Source organism: Herpailurus yagouaroundi, unplaced genomic scaffold (genome assembly GCF_014898765.1).
Source record: "Herpailurus yagouaroundi ecotype Mexico unplaced genomic scaffold, PumYag 182, whole genome shotgun sequence".
NCBI classification, from domain to species: Eukaryota; Metazoa; Chordata; class Mammalia; order Carnivora; family Felidae; genus Herpailurus; species Herpailurus yagouaroundi.
This window is the reverse complement of record NW_024412413.1, coordinates 53,326,008-53,348,826: the sequence shown is the minus strand read 5'-3', so window position 1 is coordinate 53,348,826 and position 22,819 is coordinate 53,326,008. Positions and strand designations below refer to the sequence as shown.

Sequence of the window (22,819 nt, the reverse complement as noted above, 5' to 3'; positions counted from 1 at the left end):
CATGTTCCACTAGCTGAGCCAGGCAGGCTCCCCTAGCCTGGACGTTTTAAAAAATTTTTTTTCAACGTTTTTTTTATTTTTTTTTTATTTTTGGGACAGAGAGAGACAGAGCATGAACGGGGGAGGGGCAGAGAGAGAGGGAGACACAGAATCGGAAACAGGCTCCAGGCTCTGAGCCATCAGCCCAGAGCCTGACGCAGGGCTCGAACTCACGGACCGCGAGATCGTGACCTGGCTGAAGTCGGACGCTTAACCGACTGCGCCACCCAGGCGCCCCAAGCCTGGGCGTTTTAAATGGGGATCGTATTACTAGTTTGTGTGCCCATTTGCTATTGTGGGACCATTGATCTTTTAAATGGCTCCCAGGGATGTCTCCTGTAGAAGGGATACAGCCTGCTGACTGTCATTGGTCATCTGCCATTCTATTTTTTTCTCTGACCTGACTTCCTTCAGAAATATCTGCAGCCAAGGTCTCTACTGCTGAGAGACTGATACAGGGCATAAGCCACCAACTCAGGTGTCCACAAACAAGCTTCCTCATGCTAAGCAGTAGCACTACGAATGACTCCACTCAATCCAGGGAAGCATCTGCCTCCCTAATTACTGCTGGTGATGCTGAAGTACTTGTCCTCAGATCACCAAACATGCCTGAGGGCTTTATCCCCTCACAAAGGCTGTCTGACCTAAAGGGGAAGGGCCAGAATTCAAGGTCAACTTCTCAAAGACCCACAGTCAAGCGTTGGTTCCTCTCTGATTCTTTTTGTTTAAATCTCAGACCAGGAAAAGTCATTATTTCTCATCCTATATCAAAGGAGCAAAAAATATAAACGGACAAGAATTTTTCCAAACTCATTATTCCTACTAAGAACTTGTGTGGAACTTGCTAAGAACTTAGCAAGGATGAGGGAGTAGTTGAGTAAAATAAGGAATTGAAGGGACCAAAAAAAGCCGACATTTCATAATACCATCTCTTCTTTACAATAAGGACTTAGATATATTTCTTTATGCATGAATTAAAAACCGGAAGTCCACATACCAAAACATTGACTGTAGTATTTCTGGAGCCATAGGATTTGGGGGGAACAAAGGGAGAGACTTCCATTATTTATACTATACACCTCAAAAAGGGAGAAAAAGGCATATTGAGATTATAGATCATTTTTACAATTTTTTGGTATTTTATGTATTTGCCAAATTTGACTGCATAAAAAATTATGTACCAAAAATACAATAACCAAAGTTAAGGAACAAAATAAAATCAGTTAAATAAATGCTAATATCCATTATATATATATATGTATATATATATATACATATATATATAATACCTTTTATAATTTATTCACAAACTAGGAACACACACACACAATTTAGTGGTGTAGCAAATTTGACAGCAAATCCAAATGGACAACAGATATATAATAAAAGGCTCAAATTGATAGTAATCAGGGAAATAAAAACTAAAGTGACAATGAGATACCATATTTCACCCATAAGCCCAGGGGGAAAAATGAGAGAGCTACAGAACTTTTTACTGGTGGAAATGTGAGAAAAGGTGTGCTTTCATGTATTGCTAGACGTTTGAAATATTTCAGCCTTTAAGGGGAGCAGTGTAGAGATCTATTAAAATTAAAAGTACATATACCCTTTAACACAGAAATCTCACTCTTGGAAATCTATCTCATAGACATAAAAACCAGTTGGTGAGAACATGCCTATAGACATGATTATTGCAAAATTTATCAGAACTTAAGCACAGAAACAAAATGAATGCCCATCAATATATCAATTGCTGAGCAACACATCACAGAATATTATGGAGCCATCGTAAATAACAAAGTGCTATGTCAGATGATTTAGACAGATTCCCAAGGGATACTATTGAGTGAGAAAGCAAGAAGCAGAAAAATATACATAAAATCATACTTTTGGAGAAAGAAAGAGAAATCCTGGTATTTAGAAATCCTGTATACGTATACATGTCAGTGTAGTATTCCATGAATGCAAGGCAAAGTGCAGGTTAATTTATTAGAGTGGTTTACACTAAGTTATTATATTGCGGTATCCTGGAGGAAGGTGAAGGAGCTGATATAATGGGTGCAGAGAAAAGAATGATGGGGAAATCTAATCCCAGACAGAAAAGAAAGGAAAAAGAATACTGGCTTTTTAAAAAAATCTATGTAATAATCATATTTATATTTTTAAGCAAAATTATATGAATGTAGGTAACTTCTTACTTTTTAATGTATATCTTATAAATAAGGAAATATACTCCTAAAAATTGAGATATATACATTATAAAAATAGTTAGCTATAAAAATCATATAAAAATATAGATCATAGTCAAGGGGAAATTATACTTTGCTTGATATCAAGGTCAAGAAGTTCAAGTTTCAAAAATAGTCAATCATAATTTATCATGATGTCAGCTAATACTCTGTTTATGTTAAAGATAAGTACAAATTATCCAAAAAATTTTTGATAGTTTTGAAAAAATGGTATACAAAAAAGTTTCCAAAAATAGGTCAAACCTGTGAAATTAAAAATCATTAATAAGTGAGCTTTACAGCATAAATGGAATGGCATTGATAGTACTAATTCAAGAAATGATTTATAAACTGTTCATAATGATGGGGCGCCTGGGTGGCGCAGTCGGTTAAGCGTCCGACTTCAACCAGGTCATGATCTCACGGTCCGTGAGTTCGAGTCCCGCGTTGGCTCTGGGCTGATGGCTCAGAGCCTGGAGCCTGTTTCCGATTCTGTGTCTCCCTCTCTCTCTGCCCCTCCCCCGTTCATGCTCTGTCTCTCTCTGTCCCAAAAATAAATAAACGTTGAAAAAAAATTTTTTTTAAATAAATAAATAAACTGTTCATAATGATAAAACTGAAATGGTAACTAGGAATTTCAATAATAAGCTTTAGGATAAACCAGGTTTGGGGTTAATCCCAAATTTCTTGGACAATCAAAAACAAGATGGTTGGTTTGTTTTTTTTGTTTTTTTTTAAAGATATAGGGGCACGTGGGTGGCTCATTCAGTTAAGCATCCAACTCTTGATTTCAGCTTAGATCATGATCCCAGGGCAGTAGGATCAAGTCCCGCATCAGGCTTTGCACTGAACATGGAGGATGCTTAAGATTCTCATTCTCCCTCTCTCTCTTCTTCTCCCCAGTTTGCACTCTCTCATTCTCTCTCCCTAAAAAAATAAATAAATAAAAATTTAAAAAATTAAAAAATTTAGACTATGTCTGAGTTGTCTGGTATTTTCAATAAAGATACCATTTGTCAAATAACGTATGAGAGTAATAAACCTGTGGACAAAACTTGAGCCATAGAATTATTTACCTTTGAACTATCTGTCCCAGTTTAATGAAAATAACTTTAAAACAAAATGGTACTAAGAACATCAGCAGAGCCTTTTGAAGAGTACAATAGCATGTTGGGGTGAAGAGAAAGGCAAGATTATTGAGATACAAAGCTAGACTATAATCAAAGGGATGGGATTTAAAAGAATCTAGAACGTGTTCAGAAATATCTCATCTCGGGGTGTCTGGGTGGTTCAATCAATAGAGCATCTGGCTTTGGTTCAGGTCATGATCTCATGGTTTGTGAGTTGGAGCCCCGCATCGGGCTCTCTGCTGTCAGCAGAGTCCTTCAGATCCTCTCTCTCCCTCTCTCCCTGCCCCTCCCTGGCTCATGTCTCTCTCCCTCTCTCAGAAAAAATAAATAAATAAACATTAAAAAAAAAGAAACATCTCATCTCTTAAACTGAAAAAAATTAAAGTTCCATTTCTAAAGTTTGTATTCAACTCTCCTATATTAAATAGTCCCTCTTTTTTGCTATCCCTGCCTCCAGGACTGTATTCAGTTAGCAGTAGTCTGTATAAAGTATGATAGGAGAGTGAAAAACACCACCATGTCTCTATCATGGGACTGCTGTCTTTTCCTGTCTGACGTGAAATTCTCAAAATTGGAGTCATCAGTGCCACCTCAGAGTCTAGATGCCATATTTATGATGTGATCAAAATCATTTTCTCATATCTGACACTTTCCTAAATTTGCTCACTGTCACCTTGAAATAAAAAGAGAAGATTATTTTAAATTTTTTATTTATTCATTTATTTACTGACAGAGATCTCGAGCAGGGTAGGGGCAGAGAGAGGGAGAGTGAGAGAATCCCAAGCAGGCTCTGCATGGCCAGCACAGAGCTTGATGCTGGGCTTGAACCCACAAACCGTGAGATCGTGACCCGAACCAAAACCAAGAGTTGGATGTTTAACCAACTGAGCCACCAAGGCACCCCAGTATTTTAAATGAACATTCCGGCTTGTATGTTAAGAAAAGGGGAATAGAAATATAGCGGCTACTGTTCACAAATATAGGATGCAATGGGCATGCTCAGTTTTGTTCATTGAAACATAAGTTTGCAGGGGTGCCTTGGTGGCTCAGTCAGTTAAGCGTCTGACTTTGGATCAGGTCATGATCTCAGTTCGTGAGTTGAAGCCCCCTGTTGGGCTCTGTGCTGACAGCTCAGAGCCTGGATCCTGCTTAGGATTCTGTGTCTCCCTCTCTCTCTGCCCCTCCCCTGCTGGCGCTCTGTCTCTCTCTTTCTCTCAAAAATAAACATTAAAAAAATTTTTTATTTTTTTTTTAATTTTTTTTTCAACGTTTATTTATTTTTGGGACAGAGAGAGACAGAGCATGAACAGGGGAGGGGCAGAGAGAGAGGGAGACACAGAATCGGAAACAGGCTCCAGGCTCTGAGCCATCAGCCCAGAGCCCGACGCGGGGCTCGAACTCCCGGACCGCGAGATCGTGACCTGGCTGAAGTCGGACGCTTAACCGACTGCGCCACCCAGGCGCCCCTAAAAAAAAATTTTAAAGGAAACATAAGTTTGCAAAACTCATTTAGAAACAGCTTGGTGTTAGATTTTAATATTTTCACCAGGACTACCATTTTGGGGACCATATTCTAAGAAAACAATTCTAAATCTAAGGAAAAAAATACATACACATAGCTCCTCCCACTATTATCTATAATAGAAAAACCAAAAAGAAAGAACAGTTTAAATTTCCATAGAATAATATTAACAATGGTATATCCACCTTCCCAGTATTATGCAGTCACTAAAAATAATGTTTAAAAAGACTATGTCAAGGCAACAAAAGCAGATATAAACAAGTGGGACTATATCAAACTAAAAAGCTTCTATATAGCGGGAAAGCCATCAACAAAATGAGAAGGCAACCTACCAAATGGAAGAAAATATTTGCAAATCATATATCTGATAAGAGGTTAATATCCAAAATATAAAGAACTCATACAAGTCAATAGCTAAAAAGCAAGCAATTCACTTAAAAATAGACAGAGGATCTGAATAGACATTTTTCCAAAGAAGACATACAGATGGCCAACAGGTATATGAAAAGATGCTCAACATTACTGAACATCAAAGAAATGCAAATCAAACCACAGTGATATATCACCTTACACCTGTTAGAATGGTTATTACCAAAAAGATAAGAAATAACAAGTGTTAGTAAGGACGTAGAGAAAAAGGAAGCCACGTGCACTGTTACTGGGAATGTAAATTAGGCAGCCACTATGGAAAACAATATGGCAGTTCCTCACAAAATTAAAAAGGGAACTACCATATGATCCAGCAATTTTACTTCTGGGTATTTATCCAAAGGAAACAAAAGCAATAACTCAAAAAGACATGTGTACCCCCCTGTTCATCGCAGCATTATTTACAGTAGCCAAGACACGGAAATGATCCAAGTTCCATCACTGGATGAATGGATTAAAAAAAAACTGTAGTATCCACACAATCTCACACACATACACACACACACACACACACACACACACACACTCACACACACACAGCAGAATATTATTCAGCCATAAAAAAAGAAGGAAACCTTGCCATTTGTGACAACATGAATGGACCTTGAGAATATTATGCTATTATGCTAAGTGAAAAAAGTAAGAAAAAGTTAAATACTATATAATCTCATTTGAAAAAATATTTGAACTCATAAATAGAGAGTAGATTGGTGATTGCCAGGGGGAGAATGGAGGGTGGGCAAAGTGGATTAAAGTGGTTGAAAGGTACAAACTTCCAGTTATAAAATAAGTCATGGGGATGTAATGTACAGCATGGTGACTGTATTGTGTATTTGAAAGTTGCTGAAAGAGTAGATCTTAAAAGTTCTCGACATCAGGGGAAAAAATTGTAACTAGGTGTGGTGATGGATGATAACTAGGCTTGTTATGGCGATCATTTCACAGTGCATACAAATATCAAATCAGTATATTGTATGCCTGAAACCAATGCAATCGTTATATGTCGATTATATCTCAATAAAAATAAATCAGTGACAAATAAATAAGAGAATATACCATACAATGGAACATCTTGAAACCATAAGAAGGAATGAAGTACTGATTCATACTACAACATGATGAACTTTGAAAACGTTATGCTAAGTAAAATAAGGCAGACACATAAGGCCGTATGTTGTATGATTACTTACATGAAGTGTCCAGAACAGGCAAATCCGCAGAGAGAGAACATACATTTGAGGCTTCCAGGAGTTGCAGAGAGAGGGAAAAATGGGGAGAGAAGAGGTAGGAGATTTATTTGGGAGGATAAAACTTCCAGAATTAAACAGTGATGGTTGTACTACCTTTTAAATATGCTAAAAACTGCTGAATCATACCTTTTAATAGGGTATATTTTATAGTATGTGAATTACAGCTCAATAACTTATTTTTAAAAGACTATACCAATATAGTAAATGTTTACAACATGATGTTGAAAAGTAAGGAATAAAATTATATATGCAATATAGGCTGCTTAAATAGATCTCAGAGAGGATAGCTGACATCATAAAGCTTACTTGTTTTATTCATACCATATCCATGCTCATTTCAGAGGAAAAAAAGAAACTTCTGCTAATTTCTGCCTGTTAGTAGAAAATTAGTTCTCCATCAGAGTAATAATATTCCTAAACTTGCCTAATTTCTAGAGATATTGATACTACCTAAAATTAAAAAACCATGTGTCTGAGGCTTGAGTTTTATTTTAGTCAATAAAGCATCTTCAGGGCACTTGGGTCATTCAGTCGGTTCAGCTCTGGACTCTTGATCTCACGATTCATGAGATCAAGCCTTACATGGGGGCTCAGAGCTGACAGCCTAGGGCCTGCGTGGGATTCCGTCTCCCCTCCCTCTGCCCCTCTCCTGCTAGTGCTCCCTCCCTCTCTGAAAATAAATATATAAACTTAAAAAAACAGAAATTCTGAGGGCACCTGAGTGTCTCAGTCAGTTAAGTGTGCCACTCTTGATTTCCACTCAGGTCATGACCTCACAGTTTGTGGGATCAAGCCTCACATCGGACTCTGTGCTGACAGTACAGAGCCTGCTTAGGATGCTCTCTCCCTCTCTCTCTCTGCCCTTCCCCCGTACATTCTCTCTCTCTCTCTCTCTCTCTCTCTCTCTCTCTCTCTCAAAATAGATAAACATTAAAGAAAAATTCCTATGTAGACGATCATGTCATTAAATAAATAAATAAAAGCTCTTCATTTTATCTTTTTTAAGTTTTATTTATTTATTTTTGAGAGAGAGACAGAGTGAGTGGGGGAAGGGCAGAGAGAGAGGGAGAGAGAGAGAATCCCAAGCAGGCTCTGCGCTGTCAGCACGGAGCCTGACACAAGTCTGGAACTCACACATCGTGAGATCATGACCTGAGCCGAAACCAAGAGTCGGACTCTTAACCAACTGAGCCACCAAGGCACCCCTTCATTTATTTTTTTTTAATTGAAGTGGTAGTCAAAGACTGCTTCTCTTTTTAAAATTATTTACTTATTTTTTATTAAGTAAACTCTACCCACAACATGGGTTTCAAACTCACGATGCTGAGATCAAGAGTTGGATGCTCTGCTGACTGAGCCATCCAGGTGCCAAATACCTTCATTTTAAAAGAACATTTCCATTGAAACAGTTCTGTCAGAAGCTTTCCAATGCATCATAGTTGGTAGCTGCCGATGGAAGAAATATTTGAACAGAGATTTCCAGGAATCACAGAGCAAAACCATTCATGCAGTGACATGAAGAACTGACAAGTGAACCAACAGCACGGTTCACGTTACTTCATCAGAGTTTGTTGAGACGTCATTAAACTCCCAGATAGACTTCAGACTTATCCCCAAGCACTCATTTCCTGGGAGTGAGTTGATAGGTTTAATTTTTCTGTGTGATTTTAAGAATTCAAGATATATCCCAATGGATAAGAAAATGAATTTTAAGTACAAAATGTAAATTTCTCTAGGAACTGTTTTTTCTATGTATTACTCTTTATGTGTGTTTCATTTACTACTTGGTTAGTAAATAAACTTTCATTGTTTAAATCAGTAAGGATGATATTCTTCATCAGAGATGCGCTCTATCTGGATTCAGATCCCAAATTCATCCTTGTGTAGCTGCACTTTGATCATGTACTTAACTTCAAGTTCTCAAGTTTCCTGATCCATAAAATGGGCAGTTATTCCTTTGAAGAATGCACATACACACATAAATATACTCTGTGTGTGTGTGCAGTTTCTTTGCATGGTGTGTATTCTTTTCCTTTGGGGGAGATAGATGTATATATTCACTTCTTTAAACCATTTAAACCTATGACAGGGAAAAGCACTAGTCGAAAAAAGAGACAAAAAATAGACTCTTAAATACAGAGAACAAACTGGTGGTTGTTGGGAGTGGGGGGTGGAGGCAGGGAGGACAATGAGTGAAATAGACAAAGGAGATTAAGAGTACATTTATTTATCTTGAACACTAAGAAATGTATAGAGGGGCGCCTGGGTGGCGCAGTCGGTTAAGCGTCCGACTTCAGCCAGGTCACGATCTCACGGTCCATGAGTTCGAGCCCCGCGTCAGACTCTGGGCTGATGGCTCAGAGCCTGGAGCCTGGTTCCGATGCTGTATCTCCCTCTCTCTCTGCCCCTCCCCCATTCATGCTCTGTCTCTCTCTGTCCCCAAAATAAATAAACGTTGAAAAAAAAATTTAAAAAATAAAAAAAAAGAAATGTATAGAATTGAATCATTCTATTGCCCACTTGAAAGTAATATAACACTGTATGATAACTGTACTTGAATAAAAAAAGGAACAAAACGTTAGTTATAGGTTGGGGGTAAGAGAGTCCCTAGAGAAAATAAGAAGTATATGCAATGCTGAATGGGAACATCTGTCAAGGCAAAAGGCCTAGAGTACGTAGCGAATGAATACAGTAGAGATGTCCTGTGTAGAGAAGAAAAAGAACCTCCAGGTAGAGTAGAACCTCCAGCTAGGAGGACCCAGAGCCCAGTGTCCTGACTATTCCTCTACTTACCAGACACATACAAATAAGAATATTCAAAAACTTGACTCAAACCAGCCCCAAGGTCAAACGTCTTCATGAATACACCCTGAAGTCCTAGGGCTTGTCTCTCTTTCCTTTGGCATCACTAAACCATCCAAGAACCAGTAAAGAGTTTCATAAGGGCTCTTGGGTGGCTCAGTCTGCTAAGCCTCTGACTTCAGCTCAGGTCATGATCTCACGATTCGTAAGTTCAAGCCCCAGTCCAGCTCTGTGCTGACAAATCAGAGCCTGGAGCCTGCTTCAGATTCTGAGTCTCCCTCTCTCTCTGCCCCTCCCCAACTCATGCTGTCTCTCTCTCTCTCTCTCAAAAATAAAAATAAACGTTAAAAATTTTTTTAAAAGTTTCATAAACTTCCTCTTCCTTTTCTCTCCTCTCTCCTTTTGTTTTCCTCTAAATGTGTAGAATATAATGAAACACCTTTTAAGGAAACTCAGAGTCTCTGCCTTTGCATTCTCAATGGTCTTTGTACAGAACTGCCTTTCGAGGTGGAAACAAAAAGGAATCTTAACTAAAGTTTAGTTTTAAAACTTTAAACCCAGTAGCACAGGGTCGCCACTGCACAGCTACAGCAGCTGCGGGTGCAGGAGGTGGTGAACTCCACAGTGCAGGGTCTGGAGAGACAGAACTTCCAGAAGGTGCAGTGTCCACGGTTGTGAGGACTGCCAGGCGGCCATGCAGCAGGTGCACCAGTGCAGTGAGTGCTGCCATATGCCTCCGGCTCAAGCCCAGGCCCTGGTGACCAGTGAGTTGGAGAAGTTCTAGGACTGCCTGGCCTGGTGCACCATGCATTGCATCAACAAAGCCAAAGATTCAATAGACGCGGGAAGTAAAGAGCTTCAGGTGAAGTGGCAGCTGGAGAGTTATGTGGCCAAGTGTGTGGATGACCACATGCACTGAGAAGATGAAGGAGTTTCTCCTGTCCATTTGGAAATAGAAGTCTTTGCAATGGCCATTGGAGTGGACAGCAGGAATCTATTTAAAAAGAGAAATGGTGGGGGGGGGGGTGCGCCTGGGTTGCTCAATGGGTTGAGCATTGGACTTCGGCTCAAGTCATGATCTTGAGGTTCGTGGGTTTGAGCCCCACGTCAGGCTCTGTGCTGACAGCTCACAGTCTGGATCCTGCTTCAGATTCTGTGTCTCCCTCTCTCTCTGTGCCCCTCCCGCACTCATGCTGTCTCTCTAAACAAACATTAAAAAGAGAAATGGGAGCTTTGGTCCTTCAAGTGAGTTTATGAGGAAATCAGGGATGGCAGCAAGTTTGAGGCATGTGTCACTTTCCTCCAGACACTGGTTCCTTTATGTTTCAACCCTAGAAAGTGAAATGAGAAACACTGGTGCTAACATTTGGGACAGAGATAGCATAGAGAGTTTTTGGTAGCCTAAATATCACATGCTTGTCCTGAAACTAGGGATCTCAGTCGTGCCAAGCCAGAGCCCTCCAAGGTTCCAGATCTTTCTTAGTATACAGGTACCAACAGGCTGGTGGGTCCCTCTAACCTTCCTATGATCTGGTGGTCTGAGCAGAAGTGCTTCTGTTTGTTGCCAACCTCCTGTTTATCAGAAGGATCTCTAAATCATTTTCCATAAGCTGATAAAATTCATGGGGTCACTAATGTAGAAGGGAAAAAAGGTTTCTGGGTCTTTGCTTTGCTGGGTTTTGTTTTATATACAAGGACTTGAAGTTGATTTAAGATACAGAGTTGGGAGAGGCAGTTTGGATAAGAACTTTGAACCGTTCTTGTGGATATCTGTTTCTGACCATCAACTGTGGATATGCATTTCTTAACATACACATTACACCTTTCAGCTAGGAGACCCTGCAAAACCAAGAGAGGCGATATTACACTGGGTATGGGAAGCCACCTTCCCTCTCTCTGGCTGCCATGGTGGGCCGTGAGGCTATCTACACCAGAGCGACAGGACAATCTTGCCGTGACACTCCCCCTTAAAGGGAAAGGGGATTTTGGCTGCACTATATACCAGTATCCAAGAATGATCATTGAAGGAGGAACTGTTGCCTTCTTAATTGAATTATTGAGTACTGGATTTGGGAAAACCTGGTTTTAATAGAACAGAATGGAATGAAAGCCTACACTCAGTATTGCTTATTTTGCCCCCTGAAATAACAAAACCCTGATGAAACAATCTCTTGGCAACAGGAAGGTCAAAGGAGAAACAGTAGGCAACTCAGGGGTGAGCTGTGATTCCTTTAAAGCAAAAGGGGGCAACTCCCCCCCCCCATTACCAAATACCACTTTTGCCTGGGGCCTTTGCAGCAAGCAGTGTTCCTGCCCCAGCTCTAGCACCTTTTCATTTTGATAAGCACCTTATTGTCTTTTTACCAACTTATTACTTGAAATGGTAATATAGCCTGTGTTTGGTGATTCAAGGCCTTGATATATTTTCCCAGTGGTTCAGTTTTTAAAAAATGAATAAAGTTTACTTTTTCCTCCAAAAAAAAAAAAATTCAAAACCAATGCAGTTGTCATGAGTATTGAATGCGATGATTTATTTGAAGTACTTAGCAGGATGTATAAACATCCAACTAATGCTAGTTGTTGTTGTTAGTTTTTGTACTATGCTCAGGGTATTAACTGACCTCCTGGTTCCCTGAAAAAAATAAGTTCCCCATCATACGGAAGTCACTTACTCTCTTTGCATTAGATATATGAGAAAGTGTTTTTCTTTTCCTGTTCAAAACCCTAGGGAAATTAACTCCTTTAGGTGGGTTATGGAAGTCTAGAGTCTCAGATACAAAGACTCCTTCTAGTAGAGATTTAAGGCGTTAATTACCTCTATTGAAAACTTTGTTAGTAATGTAAAATCCATTTATACAAATGCAATTCTTTTGCCTGGACACAGGATGGAAAAAAAATGTCATATTATTATTATGTATTATAAATACGCAAATCTATTTTACTAGCTTTGTGGTTTCTTTGAAGTGGTTTTTAAATATACTGAGAAAACTTTTTCCTTTCTATAGACTCATAAATATATAACACTCAGGTACTCATATGATGTATTATTTATGGTTAAATTTATGATAGGATTATCCTTTCATTGCTTCCTTGTGAATTAATTTCCATATACTACTGAATAGTATTCTTTTCTATTACAGTCATTTGCTTTAGGCTATGAAATGTATTTTGTAAGGAACAAGATGGTGAAATATGCTTCAAACATACCATACTGTATTTTTCAATTCATAGTTAAGTTATAACATAAAGTCCCTGGTATTAAGACACCGAATGATTTAGTGAGAAAAATCCTAGATTCCTAGTCTGGATTTGAATTTGAACTGAATTACTTAACTTCTGAGTGGCCTAAAGCAAATTCCTTGGTCTTGTTTTGCCTCTGTTTTCTCATTCCTTTTTCCTGGATCCGTGCAAAATTGAAAATAATTAACAAGGCGTTTAAAAACAATTCAATTAATCAATTGTAGTGGACTCTGTATGATTTTGAGGGCTGAAAGATTCGCTTCCCAACACCTATTTCTCCTTTCTAACAGCACCCAAATTTCATTCTGAGGAGCTCTAGCCCATTGTATATGGCCTGGTGGGGCTCTATTTAGATTCCCTAGCTTCCCCTAGACAAGGGACATACCGACGCCCCACGATGGGCCAGAGATTCTCTCCCTGAGTGGGTGAAATAGAAACTGGATATGTTTACCATTTGATTTTTCCCCAAGGAACAGGGTCCTGAACACATTTGTTGTACAATAAGCCCCATGTTGTGCTTTCCACCTCAAGAGGAGCCCTGGATGAACCTGCTTCCAGCTTAGTTTCTCAGCTTCCCATAAATTACGTGAGCATGCGAGAATCTCCGTAGATTCCTTCCTGCTTAGGTTGGCCAGAATCACCTATTTCTGTTGTTTACAACAAAAGAACCCCCATGAATAGGTCAGTCTAATTCTATTGAAGGTTTTCTCAGAGCAGGCACTAAGCAGGGCATTGTGAGGGCTACAGCAATTCTTCAAGCATAGTGACTATTTCTAACTCACTGGGGAAACAGGTCCATAAAAAGAAAGTACTGTGTAAGGCAATGGATAATAAGCACCAAATGAGTAGGAAAAACAATCCTTGAGAGGTGGTGCTTTATTGTGGTAAAAATATCCTGCTGGAACCAGATATTGTGCATCTGAGCCCCAACTCTGCCACTTTTTACCTGTGATGGGCACATTTCTCAGACTCATCCCTTCTCTCCTGCTGCAGTTAATAAGAAAGCAGATTTTGGGGGGCATCTGGGTGGCTCAGTCAGTTAAGCATCCAACGTCAGCTCAGGTCATGATCTCACAGTTGGTGAGTTGAAGCCCCACGTCAGGCTCTGTGGTGACAGTTCAGAGCCTGGAGCCTGCTTCAGATTCTGTGTCTCCCTCTCTCTGCCCCTTCCCCACTCTTGCTCTGTCTCTCTCTCTCTGTCTCTCTCTCTCTCTCTCAAATATGAATAAACATTAAAAATTTTTTAATTAAATTTCAAAACTCTAAGGTTCTTAATAGTTTCCTTTAAAGCAGGTAGTAGACTGGGAATTAAGAACAAAATTCAGAAACACTCCTTTACCAAGAGAATGCTTTATTTCTTCATCTGCCTCCATGTACCGAGAAAAATTTTAAAGAGAGTCAAAGGGAAAGGACAAAGGATCTTTACTTCAGGGTCGTGGCGTGAGAGACAGAACCCCCTCCCCAACCAACAACCCTCCTCAAACACACTCTCCATGCTTCTTCCTGGCTCTCCCAAGCAGCAGCGCAGGTAAGTGAGATGCTCTCAGGATCCAGAATGGAAGGATTGATGAAGCTGCTCCACCTTGAGACAGTTCACACACTGCTTTTGTCCCCTGAAGCTGTTGCAGATGGGCTCCATTCAAGCTTCATGGGAATGCTTTGCCATAGAGACTGCATCTGCTTTCCTGTGACCTGGAATACTCTTACCTCAGATTTCCAGATAGCTCAGTCCCTCAGCTCCTCCAAGTCCTTACTTGAATGTCACCATCTTGTCAAGGCCTTTTCTGATCACCCTATTTAAAAATGTCAGTCCCCTATCTATCTATCTATCTATCTATCTATCTATCCATCCATCCATCCACCCACCCATCCATCTATCCATCCTGTTTCTTCCTTATCGCCTTTTCCTGTTTTATTTTTCTCCATAGTACCATCGCCATCTGCCCTGTCGTCCAGACCATTCTCCACAGCCACCCCCCAACCTTCTCAGCCCTGCTTTGTCACAAGGAGGCTGACCAGTGGACTCTATCTGCAACTTCCCTTGTCCTCTGGCTTCCTTTGTTGGATTTGACCAATGGGAGACAGCAGGAGGAGGTCTGGGGGAAGAAGAGGTTGGGGATTTATGGTCCCAGCTCCATTCCTGCTAAGTCCCTGTGCATGGGCTGCCTTCCTTAATGAAGATCACAGCTCCTGTCAGGTGGCCCTCTCCATTCAGCTTTCCTCTCTGGGTTCTGGTGAATTCTCCATCACCTTACCTTACAGGTCTCAGGGTGTCAGGACCTCCCCACCGCTGCTAACTCCAAGGCACAATGCATCCTTTGCTCTTGTAACCCTGCTTCATTTTGTTAATTATTAACCTTTACTAAACTCTTTATTAATTATCTATTAATTATATTAATTATTGATTTTTGTTGAACACTTCTGACATCGCCCATTTTGACTGACTTTTTTACTTTCCTAACTGCTGCATCATCTGACATCCTATACATTTTACTTAATTTTTACTGTTTCTCTCCCACTAGAACATAGGATCCATGAGGTCAAGAATATTTGTCTCTTATAGAACAAACCAAGGGTTGTGAGAGGGGAGGTGGGTGGAGGATGGGCTAAATAGGTGATGGGGATCAAGGAGGGCACTTGTTGTGATGAGCACTGGGTGTTGTATGTAAGTGATGAATCGCTAAATCCTACACCTGAAACTAATATGTATGTAAACTGCAGGTTAACTAACTGGAATTTAAATCAAAACTTGGAAGAAAAAAAAAAGAATATTTGCCTCTCTTATATACTTCTATATTCCCAGAACTTACAACAGAACATGGCACATAATCAGAGCAGAATAAATAATTGTTAGGTATGTGATTGAATAATGACTGAATGTATGACCTAGGAAGAGACATGTAAGGTCAAGTCTGTAGATCTTTATCTTCTCTATGTACAGGGTTCCTGCCTTTACAGATGGTGTTTCCTTCCTTCCTTCCTTCCTTCCTTCCTTCCTTCCTTCCTTCCTTCCTTCCTTCTTTTCGTTCTTTCATTCTTTCGTTCTTTATTTCTTTTGGTGTCAAAAGCAAATGTTTTCTCTAGGTGGGTGGGCATTATTTCAGCTCCCAATTTATACTTAACATTTTTACATAACATCATCTAGGAACATCTTAGAGAATACACATAAGTAAACCCATATATTTATAATCTGACGTAGCTTTTTACTTCATAATGTTCATAAACAACATTGCTAAGCCAGAGGTAAAATCATGTAAAAACATTTTTTTTAATCTTTATTTATTTTTGAGAGAGAGAGAGAGAGACAGAGCATGAATCTGAAGCAGGCTCCAGGCTCTGAGCTCTCAACACAGAGCCCAACGCAGGGCTCGAACTCACGGACCACAAGATCCTGACCTGAACCAAAATCAGACACTTAACTAACTGAACCACCCAGGTGCCCCAGAGGTAAAATCATTTGAAAACAAAGAAAAGAATTGGGCTCTGGGCTGGCAGCATGAGCCCGCTTGGGATTCTCTCTCTCCTTCTTTGCCCTTTCCCTTCTCTTGCTCTCTGTCTCTCAAAATAAATAAATAAACTTTTTAAAGAATAAATAAATAAAAATAAAACAAGACAAAGCGCAGTCCAGCAATGAGGAGAAAATTGCCAACCAAACCTGACATCTGGATGGGCAATAACATATAACCCTGAAGCATAGATTCCAGTATTTCGTTTCATTTATTATTTATTTATTTATTTATTTATTTATTTATTTATTTATTTATTTTAGAGAGAAAGAGAGTGTGCAAGAGTGGAGGAGAGGGGGAAAGGGGAAGAGAGAAGATCTTAAGCAGGCTCCCCCCTCCATGCAGAACCTGACACAGGCTCAATCCTGCGACCCTGGGATCATGACCAGAGGCAAAATCAAGAGTGGGATGCTCAACTAACTGAGCCACCCAGGTGCCCCTCATTTTAAAAATATTAACTATAATATAAGCCTCATGAGAAAAACACTTACAGCTAGCACATATTAGATGCTCAGTAAGTATTTGCTAATGCCATAAATGAAAGTCACTCTGTACTAAGGAAATATTTGGAAATGACAGAAATATTTGTGATTGGACAATTGTTGCAACACTTTGCTCCCTCCTCGTAATGGAATATTATGCCCCCACTCATTGTCATGTGAAGTTTATCCTATGGAAGAAGCAGTCCTCATCTCATTGATACTGAGGATAGCGATGTGGTGTTGACATACTTTGGCCTATGGGATGTGAGCAGAAGCAGCATTGTGCAAGTTCTGAGTGCAACCTTTAAGTGTGATTTCTCGTTTCAGCATGGTTTGCTGTTGCTGTATTCTGCCATGAAAAAAACAGCATGTGCAGGGGCACCTGGCTGACTGAGTCAGGAGAGCATGAGACTCTTGATCTCGGGGTTGTGGGTTCAAGCCCTGTGTTGGGTGTAAAGGTTACTTAAAAGTAAAATTTTAAGGGGCGCCTGCGTGGCTCAGTCAGTTGAGCGTCCGACTTCCGCTCAGCTCGTTATCTCGCGGTCCGTGAGTTCGAGCCCCGCGTCAGGCTCTGTGCTGACAGCTCAGAGCCTGGAGCCTGCTTCGGATTCTGTGTCCTCCTCTCTCTCCACCCCAGCCCTGCTTGTGTTCTGTCTCTCTCTGTCTTTCAAAAATGAATAAACATTTTTAAAAAATCTTTTTAAGTAAAATCTTAAAAGGAAGGAAGGGAGGGAGAAGGGAAGGAAGGGAGGGAGGAGGGAAGGAAGGGAGGAGGGAGGGAGGGACGGAGGGAGGATGGGAGGAAGGAAGGAAGGCAGGAAGGAAATTAGAACATGTGCAGATAGAAGAGGCTCACTCAGACCAGTCCCAAACCAAGAAGACACATAGAGCCAATCCTCAGTCTCCTGGCAGCCTAGAACCACAGAGCCACAGCGGATCAAAAGCAACATGTATATGGACAACAGATACATGTAGGATGTTTGTTATGCAGGATTACCACTGCAAATACAGAAACCGGTACCCAGAAATGGCGTGTTGATGGGATAAAACCCTAAACTATATGGATGGAGGAGGGGTAAGGACACAGTTACAGGAAACAGAAAAATGACAACCCATATTATTTAATGACACAGCATTTCATAAAATTATCATGCATATTAGCTTTCTATCCTGAGATGAGCTTTCAAGACAAGTTTGTTGTTGCCATTTTTACACCAGTGAGCCAGCCCTTCCTGACACCATTTCGTAGCAAATTGATTTCCTGTCTCTTAAAGTATTTTCATTTTACTGGTATATACAGAATGGTGATAGTACTGTGTGTTATTTAGGAATCAATCTGTCATTGAGACTGAAAGTGGATATATAATAATTGCCCATCCCATGAAGGCATTTTTAATGTTCACCAAAAAATCCATTTCTGTGCAATATTCTAGAAGTAATGCTGTGTAGTGGGTGTTTCCATCCATTTGAAGATGCTGAATATATAATTGCCTCTTTTTTTTAACTTTAGAGAGACAGTGAGCAGAGGAGAGGGACAGAAGGAGACAGAGAGAATCTTAAGCAGGCTCAACGCTCAGCACAGAGCCTGACATGGGGCTCAATCCCATGAATCCTGCGGTCGTGACCTGAGCCAAAATCCAGTCAGATGCTCAACTGACTGAGCTACACAGGTTCTCCCGTGCATTAATTCATTTAATCCTACACTGAAGTAGAAGGTATTTATTATCTCCATTTCATAGCTGAGAAAACTGAGGCAGAAAAAGATTAAGTTTAGAGAAACAGCAATGGTTGGATCTGGATTTGAACCCAGCCAGACTGGCTTCTGAGCCTGCATCTTACTCACTCATTCCCCACCCTACTGCCTCTGAGGATGAATGAGGCCCCGCTCCTGTCCTCCAGGAGCCTACAGTTCAGTAGTGAATATAGACAACAACTATAGTATAGTGTGATGTGTGCCATATTAGCTATACAAGGAACAGGATTAGAAAGTAGAAATTAAATTTCTAGAATAGTAGGGAAGACTCCGCAAAGAAAGTGACACCAACTTGATTATCATAAATAAAATTCATATTTGAAATTCTGTTTAGGGGCGCCTGGGTGGCTCAGTCGATTAAGCAACCAACTTCGGCTCAGGTCATGATCTCGCAGTCTGTGAGTTCGAGTCCCACGTTGGGCTCTGTGCTGACAGCTCAGAGCCTGGGTCCTCCTTTGGATTCTGTGTCTCCCTCTCTCTCTCTCTCTGTCCCTTCCCTGCTCACACTCTGTCTCTCTCTCTCTCAAAAATAACATTTAAAAAAATTTTTTTTCATTCTATTTAAACTCATTTCATGTACCTAACTTAATTGGCTTTGGTCACCAAGCAATAATTTATAACACTAAACTATATATTACTTGATCCCAGGGCACAAAATTCAACTAGTTAAGTAATTATGTTTTCAAAAATACAACAGAAATTAGAAGAATAAACTAAGTCTTTTAAAAATGCATTAACACTCCACCATTCCCATGAACAAAACAGGAATGATGTGAAAATGAGAGACTACAACACAGAGGTTTATGTACCTGAACAAGGTAATAATCCAAATCTGATGCAAAATTGAAATGGGACTGGGTTTTTTTACCTTGATATAATTCTCCATTTGGTGTTGTATATATTCTAACCCAGACTTGGTCACTGTAGACAAAAATGATGTTGGACAAAGTATCTCTGATAGTTATAGAAGTAGAAACCTTGGCTTCTAGGCTAAGGAATTCACTTTACACTGAATCTTATGCTACAATAAGCAAATTCAGACATTTTTCTCTAAAAGGAGCAAGGAATGAGCTCCATTTCTTCATAACTGAAGTGACAAGTGAAATAAAGTTAATTTAATAAGAAATAAGTATGATGGGAAAAGAATATAAATAGGGCTCATTAGGGAAAGTATTACCATGCAATTAATTTTAATGGACTTATTCACACTCCAAGGGGTTTAAAGCACTATATTATTTCCTATGAAAAGTTCTGAGAATAGTAAGTCAGGTTGAGAATTTAATTTTGGGGCACCTGGCTGGCTCAGTCAGTGGAGCATGCTACTCTTGATCTCAGGGTTGTGAGTTCAAGCCCCACGTTGGGTGTGGAGATTACTTTAAAAACTAAAATCCTTTAAAAAAAAAAACAAAAGGAAGAGAAAATTTAATTTTTGAAACTACATTGAGCAAAGACCAAATATCCATGTTAATCAATTAGAGTGAATTGTATTTGGCTCAGTGGTCAGGCAATAAATTGCTTTGTTTACAACACTAATTCATTTGTGAGAAGATGGCATTAAGTGCAAAGTAATTGATGAAAGCAAATGCAGAAAAAGGAACAACAACAAAAAAAAAAAAAGTGGGAAAAGACCCAACTGAATTAGAACAGAAAACGTTCTTCCCCAAAAGACACTACTATGGTTCTCTGTCCTGCGGATTGCCCTTACCCCAGATCCACCCAAACAATCCTACTCGTTCACATCCCAGCTCCAAAGCCACGAATCTAGTAATTATTCTCTAATGCCTTCCTTCTTCTTTGTGCTCCTTCAGCTACAAATAACATTGTTACCTTGCATTCTCATTAATTTTGTTTGTATTTATCAGCCCAACCTAAAGCACAATGTGATATGCCTTTAGGATATTATCATGCAATCAAGAGCTAGATGGACCCTTAAATATTCGTTGGTCTAATACTTTGGCAACAGGGTTCAGCAGATCCCAGACTAGAAATCAGGATTAGTGTAGGATTATTGGACTCTTGGCACTCAATGGAAAGAGGGTTGTTCTGTAGAGTGAATTAAAAAGAACTGAAACTTTCTTTTTATTATTTTATTTATTTATTTTAAGAAATCTCTACATCCAGTGTGGGGCTGAACTCATGATCCCGAGATCAAGAATCATACACTCTTCAGATTGAGCCAGCCAGGTGCCCCAAGAATTAAAACCCCCAAAATGTGTATTTCTCAGTGACTAGATACAAATTTACATCTATATTGACATGGGGCTATGTCAAGAATCTCTTGTGGGGTGTCTGGGTGGTTCAGTTGGTTAAGTACCAACTTTTTATTTTGGCTCAGGTCATGATCTCCAGGTTTGTGGGTTTGAGCCCCTCTTTGGGCTCTATGCTTGCAGTGTGGAGCCTGCTTGGGATTCTCTCTCTCTCTCTCTCTCTCTCTCCCTCTCTCTGCCCTTCCCACGCTCGCTCTCTCTCTCAAAATAAATAAACTTTAAAAAATTCCCCATTTTCTTGGGGAAATGAAGAAGTAGTATCATTGGTAGCTATTTTAGTTATTGATGGTGAATGTTTTAAAGGTCTGGGATGACTTAGCTTACAGGATTGTTGGGTGCTTTATGATATGACACACATATGACATGAGAGCCCCATAGTGGACTAAAGATAACAGCAATCTTTTATTCTCTTACATATCATAGAAAAAACTAGATACGACAAATAAAAATCATTCCTTTACAAACCAGTGTTGACCACATATAGAACCTTGTTACTGAGGAGAGTGTTCGAAATGATCAATTCTTTTTGAATCATCTGTGTTTCCATGAGTTGCTACACAAGAGTTTGGTTTTTGTCTTGAGTGTGGGAGGGTATGGAAGAAGGATGAAAGTTCTGGGGAGAGGTGAGACATGGACGGTGGAAAAGGATGGGATGAGAGCAACTGCCGGTGGCTTGGAGAGCTGAATTTGATCCTTTGTGGGGGTAGATTCTTAAGAAGATAATTTAATGAATGGCTTCATGAATCTCTGAGAGGAAGGAGAGAAGGTTTGGTGATGTGTTGACAAAATGTTGAACAGCACTTATAGAAGGCCATGCCTGATCCTCACTCTACCACGGGCTTCGTGCAGTTTGGGGTACCCTGAGACTCAGATACTACCGATGGATGATCTGGAAATCACCCTTCTCAAAAAGGCACTGGCAAAAAGAACTGGTGTTGAAGCACGTTGGCAAGAAGAGACCGTGGAAAACTGGAGCAGACTTATTGAAGCGAACACCTGAGATGTCTCCCCACTTTGCCACTGGGGGATATCAGAAATAATAGGCAGAATAATTATCATAAATAATAAAAATCAGAGATTTTGCAGGGTTGTGGGTAGGATTCATGGTGAGCAAGGAATAAGAGCCGTCGTAATTGGAGCACTTGTGTGGCCTTGTTTGTGCTCATAGGCTGGTAAGAGCATTTGGGTCATGTTCTCATTCAATGGGTAATAAAACTGGTCAAAGACTTTAAGTGACCTGCCCAGGATTTCATAGCAAGCTAATGACAGTTAGAACCAGCTTCTCCCCTGATCTCCTAGAAAACCATAGCATTCATATGGGGTTGCCAGCTAGAATACAATGATTTTTTTTCCTCTAAAATTATGTGTTCATGTAAATCACTAGAGGCTAATAAGTGCTTTGTTTTTCTACTGTGAACAACTAGAAGCCTTTGCTTCAAATGGGTTATTAAAATTAACATAACACTTTACACTTGAGATTCAGAAAACTAGAATTCCCGACTTTACTATCGATACAAATATTTAAATAAACCTACTAATATTTATTGATTCTAATGATGACTCACTAACACACCACTAGGAAAACGAATTTCTTTACCTTAATTTTATATGATATGGCCTCAGTCTTGTGCTTTTGTGTCCTTTGATCTGAATTTACAGTCTTTCCCTCTCCTTTGGCACTTGAGCCATCAGTTACTTGCAGTTTCCAGTGTACCTCCATCTGGTAGCTTTCCTTGAACTGCATTCAAATTTTCCACTTCCTTTTTGATAAGAGTTAGGAAATCAGTTGAGAAAGTAGTTGAATTGCACATAAATGGAAAAGGAACGGGAAGGCACTCTATCAGAAGAAGGATACAGTTTCTTTAGTGCTTAGATTGAATGGTATCCTCTTTGGCAGCTCAGAAATTTTTATGGAGGCATTCCTACCACTGGGTTGCCTCCAACAAGGTTGAGCTGCCAAGATAAGTGGTGTTCACCTAAGAAAAGTACTGGCACATAGACAGAATACTCTAGACAGAGGATATGAGCCCCGCTGCTAAACATTCTAACAATTCTAGGTTAGGAAGCTTGATTATACAAGTAGGCCATTATGATGTTGTTTAGAACAAAGTAAAATTTGGAAATCACTTAAATATCAAAAAATGAGGAACGGTCAGGGTGCCTGGGTGGCT

General features: G+C 39.8%; 1 pseudogene; it reads left to right on the top strand.

The window, feature by feature from the left end:
- The window catches only part of LOC121040074 (protein FAM136A-like), a 12,520-nt pseudogene extending 2,164 nt beyond the window's left edge, over nt 1–10,356 (top strand).
- The last annotated feature ends 12,463 nt before the right edge of the window (nt 10,357–22,819 follow it).